This window comes from Lycorma delicatula, chromosome 6 (genome assembly GCF_047948215.1).
Source record: "Lycorma delicatula isolate Av1 chromosome 6, ASM4794821v1, whole genome shotgun sequence".
In the NCBI taxonomy this organism is placed as follows: Eukaryota; Metazoa; Arthropoda; class Insecta; order Hemiptera; family Fulgoridae; genus Lycorma; species Lycorma delicatula.
In genome coordinates, this window is record NC_134460.1 from 26,678,637 (window position 1) to 26,693,194 (window position 14,558).

Here is a 14,558-nt window from a genome sequence, read left to right on the forward strand (position 1 = left end):
AACTTTATTCTGTATTTCTTTTTCTGTATTTTCTTTTCTTTATTTCTATTTTTATTCTGTATTCTGTATTTTGGGGAATAATTTTATTCCACAAAACTTTATTCTGTAAAAGCTATCGCTTAAAAAACGGACTTAGATACACCTCAAGTAATTATTTAATAGTTTAATCGAAAAAATTTCAAACGCTAATCCTTGTGTTTTTAATAACTGTTAATGGTAAATTCGGAATTTTACACATCTTTTACTTAGAGGTAATTACTAAGGGTAGTTACCAAAGAAACTATTTTATAAAATTTAATTCTAAATTATTTGACTGAAATATTATTATACTTTTACTTATTGTTATATATCCACGGAAACAAAAAAAAAAATTAATAAATACTCCTACGTAAATTAAGAAAATAATCACCATCATGGTTACTTTTTCAAAATTAATTTTTTTATAAATTTAAAATTATTAAATAAAATAATAAATTATTAAAATATGTGTTAATGATTTATTATTTTATTTAATTAAATTGAAACCATGGCATTTTTTAAGGGTATTAAACATTTATTACAAACCAGCAGTATTACGCGAGCGGGACACTCCTAAAAGTCGCTTAGAAACTTGAAGAACCAATCATCATCGTTTTAATCGCTAATTTCCACATTACTTTATGTTTTCGAGGGTGCTGAATCTGAATATGAAGTATATTTTGATCTGGAATTGGGGAACATTCTCAAAATTGCATTTTAATCAAAAATGAAAAAACAAATATTTTTCATGATTTTTTTTGTGTTTAATTCGCTGCATCTCAGCCGGATATTAAATATTTCTTAACACAATTTTAACGGTTTTATCTTCAAGTGATTCTTCGAAAAATCGAGCAAATTTTCCGGCTGAGTTATGATTTTTTGAATATTTTATGTGCATTTTCACGAGTTAGCACATTCAATTGCAAAAGTTGCGCAACGAAGTTTTGAATTTTCATTTTTAACCCATACAGTATTAAAATTTAAGATATTATGTAGTTTTTCATAAAGTTTCAGCTCTTAATATGCCAAAGAAAAAAGTCATGGAAATTTTTAAAGTACACCGTGCGTAGCGCGGGCGGCGGGCCGCTCGAGCGCGCGCGAGCTGCCTCTTGCGCCATCTATTGGCGCACGCGTCCCGACTGATTACAAAAAACATACAATATCGAATACTTTCTTTTAAGGCGTATTTTTATGTATTTTCATTGCTTATCAGACTATTTAATAACAATTTATATAACAAATACGTTTAAAATTTTATCATTCATGTATTAACATTAATACGTGTTTATAACGGTAGTCAATTCGTTTCGCCAATGAGAAATTGTTAAGCACTAAAAAAATAAGATAATTATTGAAAAATTATTAAATAAAAAGTTTATTGCTTAAATTACCAGGTAGTTCTTTCCGAGACACGTTGTACTAGTATGGTAGGGTCTATTAATTGATTGATTATTATCGATCATGCCACACTAAACGTTCACCAAAAATCGAAATCGCTTCTTTGTTAACAATTTCAGTCCCTTGGAACAATAAATATTTTATGAGTGTAGATTATAATTTCTTTGATTAAAAATAGTTAAACGTTGTAAAATAAACTTTAAAGATGAAATATGAAATGATTTATAAAACAAAAATATATCAGGATAAAAAACTTATACAAAACCAACATAAAAATTTCTATGAATAGATTTCTCCGGCAGCAGCACTGAGAATGCGAATGTGATCAGTTCATCATGTTCGTCTACTTTTCGCTTATATACCTCCATTTTATCTATTCCCATAAATAGTAACGTAAGGGAGTACGGTCCGGTGATCTAGTCGGTCGATTTACCGGTCCTCTACGTTCACTCCATTTACCAATAAATTTTTTATCTAAGAATTGTTTTATTTCATTCTTGAAATGTGTTGGTGCTCCATCAAATTGATAGTAAATTTCAATTCGTTTCGCCGGTGAGAAATTATTAAGCAGTAAAAATAAAAATTATAGAAAAATTATTAAGAAATCTATTGCTTAAAATTCCAGATAGTTCTCCCGTGACACGCTGTTCTAGTATGATAAGACCTATTAATTGATTATTATCGATCATATCACACTAAATGTTCACCGAAAATCGTTGCTGGAAATTTGATTCGACTACAGCATGTGGGTTTTCTTGAAATCACCGATGTGAATTCCGTGTGTTGTTCGGGCCATAACGGATAAAAGTAAGCATTGTCCGAAAATAATATGAACGAAATTAAGTAATAATTATTTTTAACCAGTTGACAAAACTGCAGTCGTCAGACACAGCCACCAAGCTGGAGGTATTGAAGTTACCGATCGTAATAAGGATGCAGTCCATAAGCATATTATGTCCTCCACACTGTACTTTTTGGAATGTTGAGTCGTGTAGAAATTCTTCGAATGCTCGTTGTAGGACTAAGCTGTACCATCTGAAGAATATTTTCCCTTCATCACCATGTACCGGTTGACGTTCAGGTAAAACATGAACTCTGGAAAGTGTATCATTTTCACAATTAAAAAAAATATTATTTTTTTAAAAATTCATAAATTTTTTCTGTAAAGTTTTATTTTTAATAATAGAAGTAGATTTCTTTTTATGTTTTATAGAAACTATTACATCAATTTTTTCAGAATTAAATTCTCTACAAGTTTTGATAATAAAATTTACGAATTTTGTCATTTAACAGAGTTATTGTATCACAAACCTAAAAAAAAACTTGTTTTTTGTCGTCGAATGTTTTACGTTGGGTATCATGAAAACTAAGGAAGATACAATTCAGGGATTTATTTTATTCGATTTTTAAGATCAGGAAACATCAAGTTTATCCCTTTTAAAGCGCCTTAAAAATTTCAGTGTTACCCTATTTCAACAGAGGAACTGAAATCCGGGCAAAATTTTTCACTAGCTGTTAATCGATATCAAAGCGTTTTCAGACATAGTTTGTATAAACATTTTTCGTATTCAAGCTCTGGAATCAGTTTCCAAATTATTTCCCTTTTCTCCTGAATCACTCTGTATATATATATATATATATATATATATATACACACACACACACACATATATATATATATATATATATATATTTTATAATACATGCAGTTGAATCACAAATCAACATAAAAATGGTTACGCAGAAAATCCAGTAAAATTGTACTGCTGAACAAATGATTAATTATTAAATTTATTTATGATGGAATTTATCTATTATAAAATTTAAGGAGATAATTAAATAAATGGCATTACCATTATTAAATCTTCATCTAGAAGTGTAGATTTTAGGTTTTAAGTTGCTGAGACAGTCTTGGACAGCGTTATTAGTTGAAAATATAATGTATCTAATTTCTCCATTAAAGGACGATTATTATTAATTTAATGTACATTCATTTATTAGTTGAAACATCATCATTATCCATTATTTTTTTAACTTTTTAAAGTATTACGCTACATAAATCATTAGAGTCAATATCATAAGTTTCTGCTTTATATATTTTTTTATTTACACTTGTACTTAGAGAATCTATATTCCTGCAGTTTTTGCTTTAAAAAAAGAATAATTTAAATATTTTATTAATGGAAATTATAAATATCCCGTAAACGTTATTGAGTATCCTTTACTCCCCATGCCCTTAGTTTTATCATTAACAATTCAACTAGCAGAATAACAGTTGATGAAATTAACTAAAACATAACATTAATACTTTTTGGTAGGAGATTGGAAATAGTTTTTATTCATCGGATTAGTCACTTAGTTTATAGTTTTGCCTTAAAGATGTTGAATTTCTTATCAGTTCTTAAGTGATAAAAAGACATTTGAAATATTTACTTGTTAGAACCACTCCTTCGCAAGGTTGTGAGATGAATAAGTGATCGAATGGTATTTCCTTTATATATAAAATGTGTCTCGATAAGAACCGGTATTTTAAATTACGATCCATTTTCGAATTACAAATTTCTAAGTTGCTATATTTAATATCTGTCTTAGTGAGAGTAAGACGTTATTAGAAATAACAAGGTACGCGTTAGAGCAACGTTTATTTATTGTAAAAACTCATTACAAAGCGGGGAGTGTTTTGGCGGAAACAATGAGAAATTTACGTACTCATTTCGGTACACGCAATGCTCCATCGCGGTAAATTTTTGAAGAGTCATTTAAAAAATTGAACATTCGTATTCCCTCAAAGATGATACAACGCGTCTACGTCAACGTTCCGGCCAGGTCTGTACTAAACATCGCTGCACCGAGCGAGAGTGTAACAATTAATCTTAAAACATTAATACGCCATCGAGCACAACAATTAAACATTTCACGGGCTTCGTACAACGAGTTTTGACAAAAGACCTTCGTTCATACAAAATTCAATCACCGAGACAATTTAGCGACGTGATTCATTTCCATTTTAACGGCTTGGTGAATAAAAAAAATTGTCGAATATGGAGAAGTGAAAATCCAGGGGAACTTCACACGCGATCCATGCATTCACAAAAAGTGACGGTACGATGCGTAATTTTAGCTGGGGGGGGGTGATCGGAATAGATCGGGCTCTATTTCTTCGAGAACGACGGAGATGTTACTGTTAAGATGAATGCTGTTTGTTATTGTGCAATACTCGAAGATTTTTTTTCAAAATTGGAAGATATGGACATAGAAGATATGGTTCCTACAGGATGGTGCGACCTGCTACATGGTACCTGAAACCATCCGGTTATTGGAGACTAATTTCAAGATAATGTAATCTTTCCTTTTGGATATCAGAACTGGCCAACCAGGTCATGTGATCTAAATACAACCTTGTGGGGTCGCGTGCGTTAGATTTGTGGGGTTATATGAGGAGTAATGTGTAAGTCAATAATCTACAGACACTCCTAGATTTCAAGAACGAAATTCACCACTGTATTGAAGAAATTTACTTACTAATATAAGAATAATTATGTATTTGAAATTTTTATTTAAAGAGTGGACATCTGCCGACGGAGCCATGGCGGTCGTCATTTGGCTGACATATTTCTCAATGTTTAACGTTCTACAGTGTATTTATATTACGTAGTACAATAAAAAATATTAAATGTTGTTCAAGGTAAATTAGTTTTTTCTTAATTAAAGTACCGGTTCTTATTGAGACACCCTTTATATGCGAGGGATATCTCTAAAAGCAAAGACCGCTGGGAAATTTCTCTCCTTAAGGTTAGCGAACATGTGTCGTTCACGGACACGGTAGTAATGTACACACTGAATTGTTGCCTGTAAGGTGTTGCGTTGTAATATATTTGATTACGTGTGAGTTATTACGTTATAAAATGTGTAGGAAAATCGATGTTGCCGCCGACTGTGAAATACGTGGAAACTGAAACTCACAGGCGGTTGTTTGCTGTGTTCGGTGATAATGTCAATGAAAGAAACATCCGAAAATGGTGTGAAAGGTTTAGAAATAACAGAATTAATGCGCATGATAAAGAACGCTCGGGGAGGCCCACCATAATCACCGAGGATTCGAAACGCGTCGATGCTGAAATCAGCGAAGATCGTCGCTCAGCGATTTCCGGCCCTTTTTTTCTTGATGTTTCAAAAGTTGTTATTGATCGCATTCTTCATGAAAATTTAGGCTTCAAAAAGGTTTGTGCACGTTGGGTGCCGCACGCCTTAACGGAAAGTCACAAAAAATCCGAATGGGATCTGCTTTAAAATTTTTGATGCGCTATACAGAAAAAGATGATGAGTTCCATAATTCAATTGTTACCGGCGATGAAACATGGATTTCGTATTACACGCCAGACGGAATACGGCAGGCAAGTGAATATCGTCATCCTCAATCACCAACCAGACCAACAAAGGTCAAACCACAGCCATTTGGACCCAAACTGATGGCCACAGTCTTTTGGGATCGGTTTGGTATACTGGCTGATTGATTTCATGCCACGCAGAACGACTATAAATGCAGAAGCATATTTCAAATCTCTACGTAAGTTACGGCGCGCCATTCAAAATCGGCGACGAGGGCGGCTGACCAACGGCGTCGTCCTGCTGCACGATTAATGCACGTCGACGTGTTGCGGATCCGACGCGTGACGTACTGAGAACATTTGGATGGAAAATTTACGATCACCCACCGAGTAGTCTGGACTTAGCTTCTTCTGATTACCATTTCTTTGGGAAATTGAAAGAACTTTTGAGTGGTAAGCAGTTCGCGGGTGAAGATGAACTTAAAAATGCTGTTAATCAGTGATTAAATGGACTAGCGGCAGAAGAATACGAAAAGAGTATATTGAAGCTGGTGTGTCGCTACGATAAATGTCTTAATTCATGTGACGATTATATAGAAAAGTAATATAAGGTATGTAGTTTAAGAGAAATAAAAAATATTTATAAAGTTTTCAGAATAAATTTTTTTACAATGAAGTGGTCTTTACTTTAGAGATAACCTCTCGTATATATTGCATCTCTAATGCTAGCGCTAGACTAACGTAAGTAAAAAATTTACGGTTTCTGGTTTTTTTGAGTTAAGTAATTATTCCTCAACATATTTTTAGCGCAAAAGTATCTACAGTTATTTAAATTCTTTAACAAATGTAGGTAAAAATTGGGTCTCGTATAACTAACAGCAAATAATCTATGCAAATCTAAGGTTATGATATAACAATTAATCTTCCAAAACTTCCTTTAGTCTTACATTATATATACAGAGTGATACACGAAGAATGTAACAAATTTTCAGAACATATTTTACTGGTAAAAATAAAGAAGAAAGTTCGTATAAACATGGGTTAGGAAACGCTTCGTTAGCAAGTGTCGACCGGCAAAACAATTTTACGTCCTGGTTTCTGCGTTTTCAGTAAAAGTAAGTCAGACTGTAATTCTTGGAACTCAAATTAAAGATTAAATTTTAGAAGTTTTATTTGAAATCTGACCTGAAAAATTGAAAAAAAATTAATAAATTCCACAACTGTATTTTTAGTAGATTTCGAGAAATATGATGAAAGCGATTAAGAATTGGGATCGAAAAATACAATATTTTATGTTAGGCGTAAAATAACTTTGTAAATTAGGTAATAACACAAAAACGTACTAAACAAAAGAACTTGTAAAAAAATTTGATTCTAAGTAAAATGGTATGAATTTAGTCTACAGAAACTGACACGAACGCAAGAATTTCTAAGTTTATTAAAAATAAAATATATCAAGATTTTAGCTAGGTATTAAAAAAAAAAAAAATTTAATATTATAAAATAAAAAAATAAAATATTTAAGAAAAATTAACAATCATAATTAAAGAAATCTGAAAAATCAAATAAAACAACATCCTTAAAACAATTTATTAGACATCTTTAAGCTAATTAAATATTAAAAAACCCGATTTAATTTTTTTTTTTTTTTTTTTTTTTTTTTTTTAACCTCCGGGTCCACCGTTAGACATGCTTCAGAGGATGAGATGAATGATTTGCAGCGTGTGTGAAAATGCCATGCCTGACCCGAATCAAAAATTAAAATCCATTTAGATGATGCGACAAAAATTAAATCTGTTGTTCTACTGTAAAATAAATAAGCCTACCAAAAATCGCTCATCAGATATTCTTTCACCCGTTTTGGAGTAATGCTCGACACTGATAAAAAAATAATAAATATTGAGATAATATTAAATTTTTATTTAAATTTGAATATCTATGTTATTAAATGATTTAAATCGTTGGGGTTCAATTATCGGTAATATATCATCACTAGTTGGATTTAAACAGGACCAGTCAAACGTTTTAAATGGAATTTAAACCGTAAAGTAGTAAAATTTACTTCCAACAAAACACTAATTAATTTATTGTTCCAGAATTGAAATAAGATACATTTTTTATAAAATCAATATGAAATTTTTTTTTCTGTTTAGCCTCTGAAACCACCATAAGGTATTACTTCATAGGATGAATGAGGATGATATATATATGTATGAATGTAAATGAAGTGTCTTGTCTTGTAGTGTCAGGTCGACCATTACTGAGATGTGTAGTTAATTGAAATCCAACCACCAAAGACCACCGGTATCAACGATCTAGTATTTAAATCCGTATAAAAGTAACTGCCTTTACAAGGATTTGAACCTTAGAACTCTCGACTTCGAAATCGGCTGATTTGCGATGACGAGTTCACCACTAGACCAACTCGGTGGGTTAATCATTATGATAAAGAGTAATAATTGTAATATTTTATTATTATTATATTATAATCGCGATTATAATATAATTAAAGCTTATTATTTTGCCATTTATTTAAATATTAAAATTAATTTTTTTAATATTTTGATAATAAAAAATTATTAAAAAATTTGTAGAACCCTGAAAATTGGTGAGAAATTTCAACCATGAAATAAGGATGATTATATATATATTAAATTATTATTATTATCATTATTAAATTATATTTAATAAATAATTAAATGTAATTGTAATAAACATAAAAATCAATTATTTATTACTCTTTATACTTCAAATAAATTACGGTAATTGATTTCTTTATTATAATTATAGTAGCACGTACCAATATATGATTCATTTTATAAATACAAAAAAAAAAGATTAAACAAATAAAAAACCAGTTGTTTGTTTAATTCCATAAGCAGTAACGTAAAGGTAAAAGTGGATGTAATTGTAGTTAGAAATTTTAATCATCACAACCTTGTTGTTGACGTAATTTTAACATAAAAAATTATTTTCCCCTCCATTCATATATTTAAAAAAAACTTTTACAAAGCACTTTTCTTTATTCCAGGAATATATAAATATTTATAAAAATAAAATAATAATAATAATAAAAGTGAAATTTAACAAATACACCCCTATAAATGGATAAAAGTAACCACACGTAACGATGCAAGAACATGTAAGTGTGTGCGGGCATACGTGCACTGATCTCCAACAATTTTAATGAAACTTTTGATTTATAAATAGTGTTAATGAAATATTTTCCCCACATTTTATCGAAATACAATTGGATAGATGAGAATAAGTTAGATAATTTTACATCAACCTTATCCTTTTTCGCAACTTTTTACGCTTGAACCACGTTAGTAAGTTTATCTCAAAAGCAGGTATGAGGACTAATCTTTATTTTTATAAGGATGATTAAAAAGATTAACTGAAAGCGGAAATAAATATACAGTGATATTTTTAATAAAAAAACTTTACGCATGCAAGAAAACAAACTGAAAAATCCCAGTCCTTTAAAAATTTAACTAAACAAACAAGTTAAAGAGGAAAACATAGTTAAAGAGGATTAAACGTAACTTTGCAGCATAATAAGATTGTCAATGCAAAATCGCTAATATATAATATCCTACAAATAAACCTGCTAAAAATTGTCCAACCTCCCGAATGGTTATGAACGAAATTAAGCGTCTGCTATCTAAAGGAGTCTTTTACTATTCTATGGATAAGAATACCTACCTCATGTTGAGGTTCCTCCACGAGTGGAAAGTGTTTTTAAAACACTTTCCACTATTCCCTCATCTTTCATTTTTCATTAACATTTTGGATCCGTTTGGGGTCCAATCTGTACTAACTGATAACAGTCTGACTATTCTGTCAATATCGACTGGTGGCACTTGTCCACCAATTTGTTTTTTAGTGGGTGGAGGCTGCCTACGAATCTCTGGAGATTCTATTTTCTATTCGCTGGTTGCAAAATATTCTGTAAGTTTTAATCTGAAGTTGCTGCTGATGAAGTCTTTTAATCTTTCCTAAAATAAAAAATAAATAATGTAACCAGATTCTTGATGTTTCCTAAAGTGAAGTTGTTGCTGAAAGTCCAGTCTACAGATTATGGAATTGTGGAAATTATGAAATAGTTGGAATTAGTAGGGTTGACTACTGACATCACCATTCACTTGTCGCATTAGAATATTTTGTAACACATTACAAGATTTCCGTTTAAAAGAAAAAATAAACATTGGATTAATTACTCACCCTAAATGTAAGCATGTAATTATTGCTTCATCATTCATAAATGGCCTTTATACGAAAGTCCTAATGTGAAATAGTAGTAGTTCCTTGCTCCTTAGTAGTAAAAACGTTTGGTCTGTAAAAAAATGTAAAAAACAGAGCAATGAAATAAGATTATACGGTGCTATGCTTATGTCGTATTAGAATTAAGTTAAAAAATTGAGAAATGATCTCATCTTTTGCTAACCATTCAAAACATTTACACAACTAAATAGAATTAAGTCTACCGTATATTAATTCGTAAATTATGCAAGGGCTTGGTAAATTATAATGAAACAAGCTAGTTGAGCACCTAATCCTAACCTTAATTTAAGTTTTGGTTGTGTTTTAGCTTAAAATATTCACCAACCCACTTTAGAAAAAAAAAATTGTTGTATATTAACTTATGCAGGATCAATTTTCAAAAGGAAAAGAATTTAAATCGTAGAATTTTCAGTTGCTTTATAGAAAATATCCAAAATAATTGCGTAATATTTAAATAAATTGGATCATACGGTCTGATCCCTCCTTTAACGGAACGGTCGTTATAAATTATAATTATAAATATCTAACAATAATCGATGGATGAAGCCGTTACTTGATGAAAATTCATCATAACAAAACAAAATAAACAAATATCTTATTTGATTTTACCAAAATTATTTTTAAAAAGTCGTAACAATTGTTTCGTCAGATGTAACAAAAAGAAAAGTTCATCTGAGAAAGCTATTGTATTCAGAAACAGTTGTGATTTTTTAATAATTTTGTGAAAACTCTTTCATAATCTTTCAAAATCAAATATTTATGATTTTTTTTTTTTTTATTCTAAAAACGAAATTTAGATCATACTTTTTTAATAAAAGACAAAAATCCAAAAAAATAAAATTAAAACTTTTCAGAAAGGTTCTGATATTTTTACGAAACTTCTAGCAATCTTGAAGAAATTTTTTTTATTTACACACATCTATAGAAGATTATTAAAAAAAAAAACCGATTATAACGTGTTCACAAGAATTTGAAATAATCCTTATATTCAATTGTATCAAAGATCAATTGAACGAGAAGATACCTTGATGAAGACCACTCTAAACTGTTTCCATTAATTTTATTGTTTTATTAATTACTTATATTTTAATATTAATATTTATTTTTTCTGGTTTAAAACCTAACAGGTCTTTGTATGCGTAAAAACTGTGCCTGATTTACTATAAAACTTATTTTCTTAATATTTTTTAATTATATAACTGTAATTTTTAAATATATAATACGTATAATAAATAAATTTAAACATAACGTATAATATAATAAAGGAGATGAGAAGGATTGAATAAATAAAAGAAAAATCCGTAGGATCTAATTTTTTATATAAGTATTTAAAAAAAAAAAAGTAAATAAAAACTTTATTTAGTTATTATTATTACTTTTGGTAGGAACTATCTACGAAACTGTTTATTTGTGCAACAAAAAATTAGGTTTTGTAAATTTTCACTGCTTTTTTTCATCTTTTTTTTTAATTTTGTTATTCCTTATTTTCTAATTCAAAACTTGCCTTTATCTAATGTTACTCCTTATTTGATTTTAAAAGATAAAAATATATTCATAAATAGAATTTAAACTCCTGTAAAGCATGAAATAAACTAGTTTAAACAAATTTAGAAGTCTAGAAAACCTCTTTTATTTTTGGCCTTTCTATTTCCTGTTTAGCCTCCGGTAATTACCTTTCAGATAATATTTCAGAGGATGAATGAGGATGATATGTGGTTTAATTGAAACCCAACCACTAAAGAACGCCGATATCCACGATCTAGTATTCAAATCCGTATAAAAGTAACTGCCTTTACTAGGACTTGAACGCTGGAACTCTCGACTTCCAAATCAGCTGATTTGGGAAGACGCGTTCACCATTAGACCAATCCGGTGGGTTATTTTAGGCCTGTTTATGAAAAGATTTACGTCGTTGGGTATACAACCTGATATATAAGTATACTACTTATTAGTGACAAATTTTCTCGTTACATACGCGCGCGCGCGCGCGCGTGTATGTATGTATGTAAATTACCAATTAATTTTATTATCTACCAGTTTGAATAATTATGAAAAATATTTATTTTTCTATTTTATTTTTATAATTATTACAAAATATTTTGTCTATGTTTGCTGAGTATATTAATATAAAAAATACGTTGTCAATTAATTACCATATTAGTTTTTATTTTTTATTTAAAAAAAGTATTTAAGTTTTTCCTTTTATTTCTTAAATTTAATTTGGGTAAATTTTTTCATCTATTTGATATTTTTATATCAAAAAGTTTGATAAATTCATCTTCTTGGATTAATGTATACATTTAAATTTTCTCAAACATTTTATTGATTTATTAACATTCGTAGGTACAAGGTGATGCCTATTACGATTTTCTTTCTTTATTAGATAAAAGACGAGTTTTACAGCATAGGAAAAAGGCCAACCCTAACCGGGATTCAAACTGTCAGGCATCATATAACATTTTTTCTAATACGTATAAACAACTTAATCTTTATTTATATTTATTCATTAATCTTTTATATACATATATATTTATGTTCTAATAGGTAACAAGTTGTTCATTTATTTTTCCTTTAAATATTTATATTAATTAAAGAATATTTTTATTATTTCTATTTTTAATAAAAAAAATAATAATCTTGGTAAAAATTGTGTTTGTTAAAGAGAAAATGAAGTAGATAAATAACAAACCAGAAAATAAAAAATCTGATGTGAACACCACATACTTCCTTGTACGCCTATTAAATTACATATACCCATTTTTTGTTGCACTTCATTTAAACTTATTTCATTTGAAAGTGAGATACGATCTTCCAATTCTTTAATAATGTGGGCAGTTACACAATTGCTAAAATATTAGTTATTAACATCAAATATTTATACTATTATTCATTCAACAATTTTAACTGAAATATTACGATAGAGTAAAACTCCTTTTATTACTCTTTAAATAAATGTATGTCTTATTTCTATCTAATATTATGTTTTTTTAAATTGTTATGATGTAGCCATCAACAAAACGGAAACAAAAACGAATAATCAGATGTTTCACCAAATCTGATGTGGATAACACGTGACTTACTTGTACGCCTATTAAATCACATATAGACATTTTTTATAATTTGAAGTTAATAATTATTAATAAATCAATATATTCTAATTTAAAAAAATAAAAATTAAAAAAAAGATGATGAAGTCTGATTCGAACCAACGTGTCTACCCATTATAAGATTCAAATATTTCATAAATTAAAATTTAATTTGGCTATAACTCTGAAACCAATGAAAATAAATACCACTTATTATATATCATTGAAACACTCTCAATGAGGACGTATTACTGAAGTTAAGAAAAAGTCGAAAATCCAGGTTTTTTTGAATTTTGGGCTTTTTTGGATATTTTTGGTTCAGTCGATTGCAAGGAGAGGTGCAGAACTAGATGTTAAAACAGTCCTAAATAAAAAATTTCAACATCCTTCGGCTAACCGTTTTTGAATTATGCGAGATACTTACGTACGTACAGACGTCGCGTCGAAACTAATCAAAATGGATTCAGGGATGGTCAAAATGGATATTTCCGTTGAAACCTGAAAACCGAAATTTTTCGCGATTACATACTTCCTTTATTTCGTACAAGAAAGTAAAAACTGAATACTAAACCACATCCAAACTAAATTTGTGCCACAAAAATTTATTATTTTAATTTTGTAATTATTTTTTATAAATCTGTTAAGAGAACTAAAGGTTGATTGATAGATTGATTGACACACCAGTTTTTTTATAGATTCATTAATTATATGTTTTAATTTTAACTTTATCCAATTCTGAATACAAATACAAAAAAAATAATAAACAACATACAAAACTTATATCACAAAGCATAAGTTATTAAACGACACGATATAAACGACCAAGATAAATTACTGGATTAGATATTACACCTGACTGAATTACGTGCATATAACAGTATATAAATCTTAGAGGAGGTAAATTTATTGAAATCAATTACCTTAATAAACATGGTGTCGCACAAAATTTCATAGTGGAAGTTAAACTATCCCCGAGAAGAATAACAAAATATTCACCAACACACACATACATTAGTACAATTTTGAATCCAAAGTTTTAATATTTTTAAACTTACAGAATTTAAAAACATTGAGAAATATAAATCTGGGGTAAAGAGAGAATTTTTTGGTAGATACAAATACAGTTCAAAAAGAAAGTAAAAAAAAATTGTTTAAATAATAACAACCTCTTCATATAAGAGACGCTTACAATCCGTCAAGCAAAGTAGGTTTCCGCGTATTTTTGATTCAATAGGTTCTGAGTACGAATGTCAGTATTAGGTATTTTTCACATGCTACAAAAATTAATTTTTCATCGTAATCAAAAAAAAAAAAGAAAGCGAAAAGTGAATACATAAGTATATATTTGAAAAATATAATATAAATTTGTTAAATCAGAAAATAATGAGTAAAATCTTTATTGTTTTTTATTTTTATTTTTTTTTAGAACTCAAGAGTAAACAAA

The 14,558-nt window shown here is 29.0% G+C and overlaps 1 protein-coding gene across 2 annotated transcripts in view; it reads right to left on the minus strand.

Moving 5' to 3' along the window:
• Hpr1 (THO complex 1-like protein Hpr1) overlaps positions 1–14,558 on the minus strand; it is a 132,535-nt gene that overhangs the window by 113,637 nt on the left and 4,340 nt on the right. The window contains exons 2-3 of one of the 2 annotated variants that reach the window (XM_075369461.1): positions 13,539–13,612; positions 9,969–10,080 (exon numbers count right to left, since the gene is read on the minus strand). The gene's annotated coding sequence lies outside the window, so the exon portion shown is untranslated. The remainder of the gene's footprint in view (positions 1–9,968; positions 10,081–13,538; positions 13,613–14,558) is intronic. The other variant, XM_075369460.1, reaches the window with a different exon arrangement.